General features: G+C 43.2%; 1 protein-coding gene across 1 annotated transcript in view; it reads right to left on the reverse strand.

The window, feature by feature from the left end:
- The window catches only part of LOC124548300 (leucine-rich repeat-containing protein 15), a 145,510-nt gene extending 132,141 nt beyond the window's left edge, over positions 1-13,369 (reverse strand). Inside the window, exon 1 of the mRNA XM_047125165.1 lies at positions 13,230-13,369. The gene's annotated coding sequence lies outside the window, so the exon portion shown is untranslated. The remainder of the gene's footprint in view (positions 1-13,229) is intronic.
- Between the last annotated feature and the right edge of the window lie 356 nt (positions 13,370-13,725).

Below are 13,725 nucleotides of genomic sequence, written 5' to 3' on the forward strand. Positions count from 1 at the left end.
TCCCATCAATGAAGGACAATAAGGGTAATAATCGTGTAGTCGCAAATTTTAGCACTGTGCTACGTGGGAACGTCATTTCCTAAAAAAGAAGGTCCTATTCATTTTTTTCGCTAGGAGTAATAGTTTCCGCGTTGCAAGGGATAGAAAAATCCCAGATTATTAATCATATTGTTTTAACGGTATAAAATTAATGTTTATCTTTTAAATGATGTGCGTAAAAACAAATAAATGTGTGTCCCATGTCCAATAGAGCCGCATTAAGGAAAAAATTGTGTCCTGGTGATGTAACAGGGTGGGGCGGGGGTAGAAGTGCGAGAGAAGACAGATTTCTGCCGGCCGGTGTGGCCGAGCGGTTCTAGGCGTTTCAGTCGGGAACCGCTCGACCACTACGGTCGCAGGTTCGAATCCTGCCTCGGTCATGGATGTGTGTGATGTCCTTAGGTTAGTTAGGTTTAAGTTCTAGGGGACTGATGACCTCAGAGGTCAAGTCCCATAGTGCTCAGAGCCATTTGAACCATTTTTGATGAGGAACTCTGCAATCCAGTCATTAAGCTGGCCCGATACTTCGAGGGTTCGTGATCTGATCACTACGTGACGACGCGGAACTGAATCGGACGGCCTCCTCAAATCAGTGAACAGACCATCAACCCTGAAGCTATTATCTAGTGCCTTGTGGATATCGTCCAAAAAAAGGGGTGCACAGAGTTTAACGTCCCATCGACGACGAAGTCATTATAAGACTGAGTACCAGCTCGAAACGGGAGAAGGAAACTGGTCATGTCGTTTGAAAGGAGCCAGTCCCGCATCCGCCTTTGGCGTTTTAGGGAAATCACGGGAGACTTACGTCTAGGTGTTCGCACCGGAGGGAGAGGGGGGGGGGGCAGCCATTCTACCGACCGCCAGTCCAGAATCACAACAATGCGTCACGTCTCATTGTTTAGAGATTAGAGCGCGCACGGAGGCTTTCAGACAGTCGTTCTTCCCGCGAACCATACGCGACTGGAACAGGAAAGGGAGGTAATGACAGTGGCACGTAAAGTGCCCTCCGCCACACACCGTTGGGTGGCTTGCGGAGTATCGATGTAGATAGTAGATAGATGTTTCATCCGGCCGGATAGCCGAGGACGTTAACGCGCCACTTCTGGGATATGGGGAGCCAAGCCTATGCAGAATCGAATTCGCCTCGCAGATTAACGACGAGGACTGGTGAGCCAGCCAGCAAGCCAGATTGGATGTGGATTTTACGCGGTTCCCCACATCCAGCTAGGTAAATACTGGGATTTCGAAAACATTTAGAAAACGGTCTCACACTTTGATAATACAAGAGAGAGACAAATGAAAACAGAACACCTGCCACAACGGGAGCGTGGAATTGTTCCATTCAAAAGTAACCACCACACGTCTTATGGCATTTATCCCACTGTGGGACGAGACGACCAACTCACGTTTCGTAGAACGCGGTCGACCGCTGACGGATCCACAACACCACCAACTCTTGCACTTCCTCGTCCAGCTGAAACCGAGATCCACGCATGTCTCTTTCAGATCGCCAAAGCTGTGAGAACCACACGGTAAACGACCAGGGCTGTTCGGACGAAAGTGCCGTGTTTGCTGAAGCGTAGCCTTCTTGCGACGTGCTGTGCGGGGTCGGGCGTTAACGTGCAACAGGATAATTCTATCCCACAGGATTATTGGGCATTTTCACTTTACGGCGCGTCGCAGTTTCTGCAAATAGTGTTCATAGCGTTGCGCATTAATTTTTTGCTTCCACTCCCGAGGGGCCCTGCAGTCGAAGGAGGACGGAACGTTGTGTTGAGTAGCTTTGGATTTCTTTGGCATGGGAGATGTGGGTGTTTTCACTGTTGGCACTGCCGTTTGCCCTCGGGCTGTCGTGATTTTATGCAAAAAGAGAACGAACTAAGTTTCATAAGATCGATTTCTGCGGAATCCAATTCGCTTCCTGTTTTTGCAACAAAATCGCAGTACTTCTCACTCCTGTCCGAAATTGGAGACACGAGACAGTTCTTATACTAAGTTGCACAACATTTCGTGGTGTGGACATGTTGGCATATATAGACCCCAGTTATTTATTCTCTTTGCACCGTGTAAAACGCATCGTCTGTTTTTTATTACTTTTATTTTTGTCACTGTTCAAAAATGGTTCAAATGGCTCTGGGCACTATGGGACTTAACTACTTTGGTCATCAGTCCCCTAGAACTTAGAACTACTTACAACTAACTAACCTAAGGACATCACACACATCCATGCCCGAGGCAGGATTCGAACCTGCGACCGTAGCGGTCACGCGGTTCCAGACTGTAGCGCCTAGAACCGCTCGGCCACACTGGCCGGCTGTCATTGTTAACGACCACTTATCAAGACGTGGCCAACGGAAAAGGTGTTGCACCAGACTGTAGATTTTCATGTGGCATCATATTTGTGGGTAGTTAATAATTCCGAATATGAATATCGCAACAAGAAGAAATTGTTTATCAAAGAGCTGACCAAAAAATGTTCAGTACCAGTGGCAAAAAACATTCTGTCTTCAGCGTCGAAAATAAGTTACTGCCGAAACGATGCCCTTTCACAAACAAAGAGCTGATCAAAAATATTAAGTATCAGTGAGTGACGATGGAAAAAAAAACATGTCTTCTACTTTGATAGTCCCCAAGATTGGCAAAGTTTTACAGAAGTTCGAAATATAGCGCGTACTTCAATGCGAGATGCTTTTAATAATTTCCACAACGAATTTCTGTCTCGAAATCTGACAGAAAACCCACACAGATTCTGGTCATACATGAAGCAGTCGCAAGACGCAGTCAATACCTTCACTGCTCCGTAACAACGATGAAGTCACTGATGACAGTGCCACTAAGGCAGAGTTATTAAACACGGTTTTCCGAAACTGTTTCACCAAAGAAGAAATAAATATTCCTCAATTCCAATCAAGAACAACTCCCAAGATGAGAGACATAGAAGTATATATCCTCGGTGTAACAAAGCAGCTTAAATCACTTAATAAAGGCAAGGCCCCCGGTCCAGATTGTACACCAGTCAGGTTCCTCTCAGAGTATGCTGATAAAATAGCTCCATATTTAGCAATTATATACAACCACTCGCTCACAGAAAAGATACGTACCTAAAGACTGGAAAATTGCTCAAGTCACAGCAATACCCACCCATCTACATAGGGAGAAATGATCATCACGATAAAATAAGAGAAATCAAGACTCGCACAGAAAAGTTTAAGTGTTCGTTTTTCCCGCGTGCCGTTCGAGAGTGGAACGGTAGAGAGACAGCATGAAGGTGGTTCATTGAACCCTCTGCCAGGCACTTTATTGTGAATAGCAGAGTAATCACTCAGATGTAGACGTAAATTACTGTCGAAACGATGCCCTTCCGCAAAACATTTCACATTTCCACCAACGTCTACTCTTTCGATTTATCTCGCTATCTATTCTCACTGCACAAGCCGCGATGCCAACAAGGTGGGCCACATTTCGCAAATATCAAGGAACAAGGCATTCAAAAGTGTACACGATACAAAGTATCTAGAGTTCTAGACTGTCTTTATACAGTGTCTGGCTACATGTCTACAGACAGTCGCTCTACAATGTCTGTAGCAAATTGCTCTATTCTGTATACACGTGTGTTCTTACGATTGCACTACCGTTGCTGCGCAACCTGATTCGCTCTCGGTGCAATACGGACGAGTGCAGGTGTAACCGGCAGGTGTAACCACGCCAAGGTGACAGACTGTTATTAGCATTGCGGGAGTTCCCGCTTGCGCAAGTCGCTGTCGGTTTGTCTTTCCCTAAGCGCCCTATTGGCGAAAACACACACGCTTATCGTGCGACGACCGCCGCGCGGCCTGAATGCGTTCGCGCGCGTCTCTGCAGAACAAAAGGCCGCCGTGGGACGCCTCGCTTGTTTCGCCTCTGTTGACATTTGCCCCCTCCTGCCACTTCTTCTCATGCACACACTGCACAGCACGCTCGGCCACAAATTAAACCGCAGACAGCTACAGCAACGCGCATTGTCTGACCGTTTCTTACGCAACTCTGTGCTTACATAACGACATATTATTCGCTTGACTTCTCTCTTTTGGATATGCAACTGCTATAAAAGTATTCCACTAAAGGCGCTTCCGTGTTCGAGGGCAGTAAAAGGTAGCGTACCGGCCTTAATTATCAAATCATGTTATTACACCTTTCTTTCTTTCTTTCACTTAGGCCACAGTCCCGCTGCGATCGCAGGGTCGGCGTGGTTACAACGGATTTGGCAATGTTAGTCGTTGGGATGGCCGGATGCTCTTCCTGCCGCCACCCCGTACCCCCCCAGGACGGAATCATTGTACCACAACTGTCTACGTCTAGTGTAAATCGTGAAATAGTGCGGACTGTTTCAAATGTCTGCGACGTGTGGAACTGAGGCAGAACGTGGGGACCAGACCGGTATTCACCTAGCGGGATGTGGAAAACCGCTTAAAAACCACATCCAGACTGGCCAACACACCGGCCCTCGTCGTTAATCCGCCAGGAGGATTCGATCCGGAGCCGACGCACCTACCCGAGTCCAGGACGTGGCGCGTTAGCGCTCTCGTCTACCCTGGCGGGTAAACAATGTTATTACACCGTCCGTCCAAAAAGTTCCGAGGTAGATTTTACTTTTGGCGTACAAGCGACGTCAGCGCAGTAACTACAGTGGCAGGTTGAACTACGAATAACAACAGTGAGCAAGAGAAATGCATTCGACCAGGTAGTTGTGAGCAGGCAGTGTTAAGGTCAGATGCAGGGCAAAACTGCGAAATAATCGAATTTTTTTGCGTAATTTATTAGATTGATTGTTTAAGAATAAGATCGCAACCTTTCATAATCGGAGTCCGGCTAGAAATATGTTTTAAAACAGTTTGTTTGGGCGTCTGCACCTGCCACGCCCCCTTTCCTACGTTGTGATCCACACCTTCTCTACGCTAAAAATGTTTTGTGCTTTAATTTTTCAAAAAATGTTCAAATGTGTGCGAAATCTTATGGGACTTAACTGCTACGGTAATCAGTCCCTAAGCTTACACACTACTTACCCTAAGTTATCCTAAGGACAAACACACACACCCATGCCCGAGGGAGGACTCGAACATCGGCCGGGACCAGCCGTACAGTCCATGACTGCAGCGCCCCAGACCGCTCGGCTAATCCCGCGCGGCTTTAATTTTTCGTTCACACAGTCTAAACATACTGCAGATGAGTCTAGAAGGCTGTGAGGAAAATTACCTTCGCTTCCTCCTTTGTTTACACCGTCGTTTGTTTGAATAACACGTGCTGTAAACTTACTTCAGTGTTTAGTTTTCCACATTTCAACCTGTTTTGTCCGAACTGGGTCGTAACAGTGGACGCATATTCAAAAACGCGAGAAAATCTCGAATTTCACGCGTAAAGGTACAGGAAATTTAAAGAACAGTGTTACAGATGCTGTTCCTAAGTGTGACGAACAATTATTTTCGACAAAGTCAATCACTTAATCTTCAGGCAGAAGCCAGTGGTGGCAGCCATAAAACCACAAACACGGTTTGCCACTTGCTGTTTTAGATGTTATAAAACCAACTTTCAGGTACCATGCCAATCCCAAACTGGTGAAAAAATGTGTACGTAGGAAAACACAGATTACAAATGAGAGCTACAATCACCTTATATGGATGCGTCGTTCAAAACAGTATTTGTGTCATTGTTGTGAAGATAACTGCATGTGATGTCTGTCTAGTGTTCAATAGTGGAAACGTAGGTAGGATCAAGTGCCTGCAGAGATTAGGATTACACCCAGGTGCACTCACGCTGAAGATACTCAGAAGCATCGATGGAGCGCGACTGGACAAAGCTCAGGCAGAACATTTTAGATTTTGACTTGTTTGCATGTTTGTAGCCAGAAAATTCAATATCTGATCTGGCTGCCTATACGTTATAAATTATAACTATGATGCTGCTGGCACAGAACTCGACAGAAAACTATGGGTAACATTGAAGAGAGCTTGCACTGGGCATGGACGGTTTGCAGACTCTCCTTACAAATGGCGTGCTACAGAGTCTCCGGTTTGTGACTCTGGGGCTCCGCACCAGGCAGTCAAGCACGTTAGAGATGCCTGCCCCTTGCGTTCTTACCAGGCGAGTTGAAGCGACCTCATGAAAGCTGATGATACGGCTCTTACCTGGCTTAGGAACTTAGATATTGACATTTAGTCTTATATGCAGTACTATATTTTCATATTCCTGTTACACATAGTATTACTGATCTTATATACCTGTATTTTTAAACTGCATGTGAGCCATACGAATAAATAAAATAAAAATCAGGCAGCAGAAGAAAAAAATGCAAAAGCTGGCTAGGCAAAAGAGGAAGGGGAAGAGATTGCTCCAAAATGAGGGGAGAGAGATTAAAGATTATGGATGTGGACAGCATTTGTCACTAGAGGTATAGTGATATTGTCAAAAATTGAAAATAAAAACTTTAAATGAGAATTGCCGTAACCTGAGTTTTTGAGCTATTACGTATCTTTTCTCAGGAAAGCTAACATCCTGAAATTTGGGATTACTTACTGAATAATGCCGTGCAGTACATTTTCGTTATCTTTTCTCCGAGAAAAGATCTCCTTTAAAATCTGAGAAAACTAAAAAATAATTTAAAAGCAGCTATGACCTTAAACAAAGATCTGTTCCACTCGTTTTATTACCCTCTTATACCGATGTAAACTGCGAAATTCCAGTTTTATTGTTTGGTTAGGTTACTAGAAAAAGGTACATTATAGAAACAATGATAATTAAAAATTCAAATCCTTATAAAATGTACGTCGATACGCATTTTCAAACAAAAATTGGACATAATACGAAGCATTATGTTGTACATAGTAGTCTCAAGTTTTACTATTTTAGCAGTATCATTTTTGAAGATGTATGTTTAAGTACAAGAATGCATTTTGCCCTACGTCTGTCCTACACTACTGGACGTGCGACCTGTAGTGGATCAACGTCATTGGGTCACAAATCGCAGTGGGACAACGTTCCTACATCAAGTGTTGAAGACATTCTCCAGAATGTTTCGAAGAAGAGAAAAGTGTGTGCAAAGTCTACCTCGCACTCCTTGACTCCCGAACAACAGCAAATGGTTCAAATGGCTCTGAGCACTATGGGACTGAACTGCTGTGGTCATGTCCCCTAGAACTTAGAACTACTTAAACCTAACTAACCTAAGGACATTACACTCATCCTGAGAGTGTTGTAACCCTCTGCCTATCGGATGACAACACTAAATAAGGGCACGTAACCCTTTGCAGCTTCTGCACCAGCGCCCCAAAACAGTTTCCCCTTGTCTGCCACAATCCTCATCAACAACGCAACGAAACAGGATGGTAAAGGTCCACTTCTAAACTGTCTTCAATCGTAATCACCAACGAAGTATTACACTTTCCACACATTCGTTATATTCGTCTGCACTCAACACTTAATCAGTCCCTTCGGAATACATTTCTTCCCTATTTGCGAATTAAATTTACGTTTTTTAAACACTGTCTTATGCCAAAACACGAAGTATTTCTATTTAACATTTTGAACATTCTTTTATGCAAACGTATTTCGACATCCATGTGTCATCTTCTGTAGGTCTCCATTTATTTTTGAAATTATAGCCGCGCGTGATTACCCGAGCGGTTTAAGGCGCTGCAGTCATGGACTGTGCGGATGGTCCCGGCGGAGGTTCGAGTCCTCCCTCGGGCATGGGTGTGTGTGTTTGTCCTTAGGATAATTTACGTTAAGTAGTTTATAAGCTTAGGGACTGATGACCTTAGCAGTTAAGTCCCATAAGATTTCATACACATTTGACATTTTTTTGAAATTATATTACTTGGCTTGTTTTTATGCCTTTTTTATCGTTTTGACAGCACGTCACGCCATTTCATGTGTTTTGTCGAGGTGGGCGTCTCTTGCGGGTTGTAAACACCGAAAACATAACATGCTGTCAAATCGATTAAAAGGCATAAAAACAGGCCAATTTAACAAGTGATGTAATATCATAAATAAATCGAGATACCATAGAAGGTGACACATATATATCGAAATATGCGTGGGTAAACTGAAATAAATTGGTTTTTGCGTAATCCGCAGTTTAAAAAACACGAATGTACACATGTGTTCGGCAGAGGCGTCTGCTTTTGTTTGGGTTCGATTACTATGCGGTAGTTACGTTAAAGTAATCTTACGCAAGACAAGTGAGTTAACGCAAGTGTCTTTTTACCTTATCCGATGACACGCGTGTTCTCATAGTGCGCTCTTTTTCTGTTTACAGTAGGAATAACAATCACCCGAATACTCTTAAAAATATCCATCGCAAAGATTGGCAGATTCAAATGCCAATAAGACAAATCAGTGTTTCAGTTCCGTATTAATAACGCATCTTCTGTAATATGAAGTCCGGACTTCTAGCAAGATGGTACCTATCAGTGAAAATGGGGATGAAAATATTCCACCGTTCTTATTAATCCTGCAGCTAGCAATATTATCTTGAGTATTTTTGGGCAGTCTTTCGTTTCAGTATTATCTGTTTTCCACAGATCTTTTTTAGGACCTATCAAGCTCACTGAATTACAGTATTACAAACCGGCAATTATGTTCCCACAAAAGTCGTTTAACCGATATTAATAATAACCTGAAGGCATTATGCAGACGATGAAGTTATCTATAAGAGTAATGTCTCGTTGCTGAAGTTCAGTCAAGTAAAATTCTTCAAAGGACACCATGGCCTTTTTCTGTAAAATTATGTTGTTAAAAACCAATATTGCAGCTTCGATCGCGTGGCCATTATCAAGTGGATTACTGCGAAATTGTGCATCACCACACGTCAAGCCATTAAAAATATGACAGAGTAATCGTACTGGGGAAAACTGGGGAACGGGGGATCTACAGTGGGACGTGAATTCCGAACCACGTTTAGTTCCCGCAGAATTCTCAGATCACTGTGGGCGAAGGCTATGTTTATGGCAGAATGAAAAATTCTCTGCCTCAAACGGGAGACGATCCCGTGAACTTTCGGTTTCTAGACATGCACTTTGCCACAAGACCACCAGGTTCCGCTAGTTTCTACGATATCGTGTGACTAGGACCTCCCGTCGAGTGGACCGTTCGCCAGGTGCAAGTGTTTAGATTTGACGCCACTTCGGCGACTTGCGCGTCAAGTTTCTACGGTGAAGTCCTATCTGAAAAAAAAGCTGCTCAAATATGGAGTCAGACCTTGATAAGATTTTTTCAAAAAGCGGAGCAAAGACTGGCAATTAGCTTCAAAGTTCGGAAGTGTAAAATTTTATATTTCACAAAATATGTGTTATGACTATAATATCAATAAGCCATAACTGAAACCAGTCAACTCAAGGAGACGTACTTGTGCGTCCAATCCTAAAATATTACTAAAGTGTGTGAATCCATATCAGATGGGAATCACAGGAGATACTGAATGTATCGAAAAGACAGAACAATTCTACATCTACATGTATACTCCACTAGCCACCATGCGGTGTGTGGCGGAGGGCACAATTCGCGCCAAAGTCATATCCCCCCTCCCCCCCCTTCCCCCCCCTGTTCCACTCGCGGATCGCGCGTGGCAAAAACGACTGCCTGAACGCATCAGTACGAGCTCTTATTTCCCTTATCTTTGAATGGTGATCATTGCGCGATCTGAAAGTTGGTGGTAATAATACATGCTCTACATCCTCGGTGAAGATCGGATTTCGGAATTTAGTGAGTAGCCCCTTCCGATTAGCGCGCCGTCTATCTGCAAGAGTGTCCCACTTCAAACTTTCTATGGGATTTGTAACGCTTTCGCGATGGCTAAATGTACCAGTCACGAATCTTGCCGTTCTTCTTTGGACCTTCTCAATCTCTTGAATCAGACCCAACTGGTAAGGGTCACATACAGACGAACAATACTCCAAGACTGGACGAACTAACGTATTGTAAGCTATTTCCTTTGTTGAAGGTCTGCATCGCTTCAGGATTCTACCAATAAACCGCAATCTAGATTTCGCCTTACCTGTTACTTGTGTAATCTGATTATTCCATTTGAGGTCATTTCGAATAGTCACACCGAGATACTTGACGGACGTTACCGCTTCCAAAGACTGGACATTTATTTTGTACTCATACATTAATGGGGATTTTCGCCTTGTTATACGCAGTAGGTTACACTTACTAATATTGAGAGGTAACTGCCACTCATTACACCACGCATTTATTTTCTGCAAATACTCATTGATTTGTTCACAACTTTCGTGTGATACTACTTTCCTGTAGACTACAGCATCATCGGCAAACAGACTAAAGCAGCTGTCAATTCCATCAACCAGATCGTTTATGTAAATCGTAAAGAGCAGAGGACCTATTACGCTGCCCTGGAACACACCTGAAGTTACGCTTGTTTCTGTTGAAGTCACCCCATTCAGGACGACATACTGCTTCCTGTCTGTTAGAAAACTTTCTATCCAACGGCATATGTCATCGGATAGACCGTAAGCGCGCACTTTTTGTAGCAAGCGACAGTGCAGAACTGAGTCGAACGCCTTTCGAAAGTCGAGAAATATGGCATCAACCTGGGAGCCGGTATCTAGAGCCTCTTGTATATCATGCACAAAGAGGGCCAGTTGTCTCGCATGACCGCTGTTTCCCAAAACCGCGCTGGTTTCTGCAGATGAGCTTCTCAGAGTCTAGAAAGGTCATTACGTCTGAACACAAAATATGTTCCATGATTCTACAACAAATCGATGTTAGTGAAATTGGCTGCTAATTAAGTGCATCCGATTTTCTACCCTTTTTATAGATTGCTTTGACCTGGGCCTTCTTCCAGTCCCGTGGAACTTTCTGCTGTTCCAATGATCTCTGATAGATGATGGATAAGAATGGTGCTATATTTGTAGCATAGTCAACATAAAATCTTACGGGGATACCGTCTGGGCCAGATACCTTCCTGGCGTTTAAGGATCTTAACTGTTTTACAATCCCAGATACACGAAACATTATGTCAGCCATCCTTTCGTTTGTTCGATAATTGAAAGGGGGAATGGTGCTGCAGTCCTCTACCGTAAACGAATTTTTGAAAGCGAGGTTCAGAATTTCGGCCTTCTGTTTATCATCATCAGTTACATTACCCGTACTGTCAGCAAGAGAAGGTATTGAATTATTTGTAGCGTTCATACGTTTTTACGTACGACCACAATTTTTTGGGGTTATTTTTAGAATCTGCAGATAAAATATTGCTTTCAAATTCGTTAAAAGAATCTCTCATTGTCCTTCTGACAGCTGCTTTCATTTCGCATAATATCTGTTTGTCGGTAGGGCAGTGACTACGTTTAAAACGACTGTGCAAAATTCTCTGCTTCCTCAGCAACTTCCTAATATGTTTGTTGTACCAAGGTGGCTCCTTACCCTCACCTATACTTTTGCTAGGTACATACTCCTCTAGCACATGGTGGACAATACCTTTAAATTCCGACCAAAGATGCTCAGTATTTTTGTGTCCCGCGGTGAATGCTTAGAGCTGACTATGAATTCACTAATGACACTTTTATTTGCTTTCCCAAACAATAAAACTCTACGCTGTTTCATTGATTTTTTTTTCAACTCCCACTGAGATGGAAGCCACGACATTATGGTCGCTAATACCTTCTTCTAGATTAGCTTCCAAAAAAAGATCAGGTCTGTTTGACGCCCAGACATCTAATATGTTCCGATCTCGAGTTGGTTTTCTAACCAATTGCTCAAGGTTGTATCTTGAGAGCACTCCTAGAATAACTTCACACGAATCTTTGCTTCTGCCCCCTGTGATAAACGTGTCAATGGATGCTATTAAAGTCTCCACCTATAACTAATGGATAATTTGGATATTTACTTCCTATATACTCAAGACTTTCCCTGAAACGTTTTGCGGATGCTGGTGGTCTATAAAAACATCCTAATACAACGGTCATCCTAATACAATTGGTCATATGTCTGCTTGACTCAAGGGTGAGCGTTACAGAAATGCCGAAAAACCTGAAGTAGCAGACGTATGAAGATAAGATGTCAATTACTTCGCAAAATGCATGTCATAAAGTTACAGGGAACAGTGTAACATTAAGAATATAACATTACACTACAGCCCTTATGTCTTGCTCCCATAGGGCTAACGAGGACAAGGTTGGACTAAGAACAAGATTAGATGCACGAGGGCATTTAAAAATCATTCTACTTCGCTCCATGTGCGAATGGAGCGGGAGGAATCATTAGTATATGGTACAATGAGAAGAAAACTCTGCCATGCTCTTCAGAGTGGTTTGCAGCGAATGGATTCAATGAAATAACTGTGACTGTATTTCTCATTTTTCATAATCAAATCTGAGCAATTGGAACATGTATTTATCCAAACATTTTCGATAAGCAGTGACCTATTTACCATCAATTTCAAGAAATGTACGTTTCTATGTCATGATGTGTCGCTGACATTCTGCAGATGGATACAATTCTTTTAGTACAATGTTTCCGATGATAGTCCAATCACGACAACGGTCACTGCAATCTTCTTCGCTTTCGCTTTGAACTACGTATTGAGTGAAAAGTAACATTATTTTCCAGTGGACAACGTGTCCAGGAAATTATATTGTCCTCGTTGATGTTATCTCGCTATTGCGCTATAAAATTATGCCATCACTGATATTGTTGGACCAGGTCTAGGTTGGCGAATCTCGCACTGAAGTTTTAATGAACGCACTGCAATATCTCGAAACGTTTTGAGACAGACGCTTCCTATGAAAATGACGGTCTTCTTATCAAATAAACGTCAGTCGATGTTTTGAACTACTATTGTTGCAAGTATTACAGCCTGCTGTGCATAAAATAAGATTAATAATTCTGTGTATGACAGAAGTGTTCAGTTATTGCATGGTATATCATCATATGCAAATAATTTTCTCTCGGCAGCTACATTTATTTCCCTATCCTTCGGAAATTAGTGACAACGCTTTTGAAACTCAGCGAGAGATTCAGGCAACAAATTTACAGATTTAGACATTAAAACACCAAATATTTGGAAGATAGGTAATCTGAGAGTTTCTTTCCAGCATCTCAGGACCGCGCTGACGTACGCATGGCTGTACCTGATTGTTGTTTGCAGATCTAACCAAAGATGTAGCTTAAAGTGCGTCGGCTGAGATAAAAATACTTACCGTGATAACTGGCAGTATTTCCAAGATGCACGCAAAAGCCAGCTTCGGGAAGGAGACAAACACCTCTCCACACAACACTTCGCTCTTCACGACTGACAACTTTTCTAAAGGTTAGCTGCAGGTTCCCCCCTCCTGTCTCTGCCTTTATCGTCCTTCAAACACCTTCCGCGGAAAGACTGCACACTCCGCCCGCCGTGCTATGAGGGACGCAATTTCCTCCTATTACGAAGCGCATCTTTCACACGCCGCGCAAACAAACACAACAGACGATGTTTTTTTCTCTCTTTTCCTTTGTCAATACCGGTTTTTTTCTAGTGTGACTACTGACGTGGCTACGCAGGGGAATTTCAAACCATAGATGATCACGCATAGCGCACTGGCTCAGAATGCTAGCATCTTTGCTCAGTGTTTGGTTCCGGCGGTACATAAGAAACTCTTAAGAGTTCACACCTTATCGCCACAGAACTAGTCAAAAATGACACGGAACTAAACCTAA

Source organism: Schistocerca americana, chromosome 1 (genome assembly GCF_021461395.2).
Source record: "Schistocerca americana isolate TAMUIC-IGC-003095 chromosome 1, iqSchAmer2.1, whole genome shotgun sequence".
Classification (NCBI taxonomy): Eukaryota; Metazoa; Arthropoda; class Insecta; order Orthoptera; family Acrididae; genus Schistocerca; species Schistocerca americana.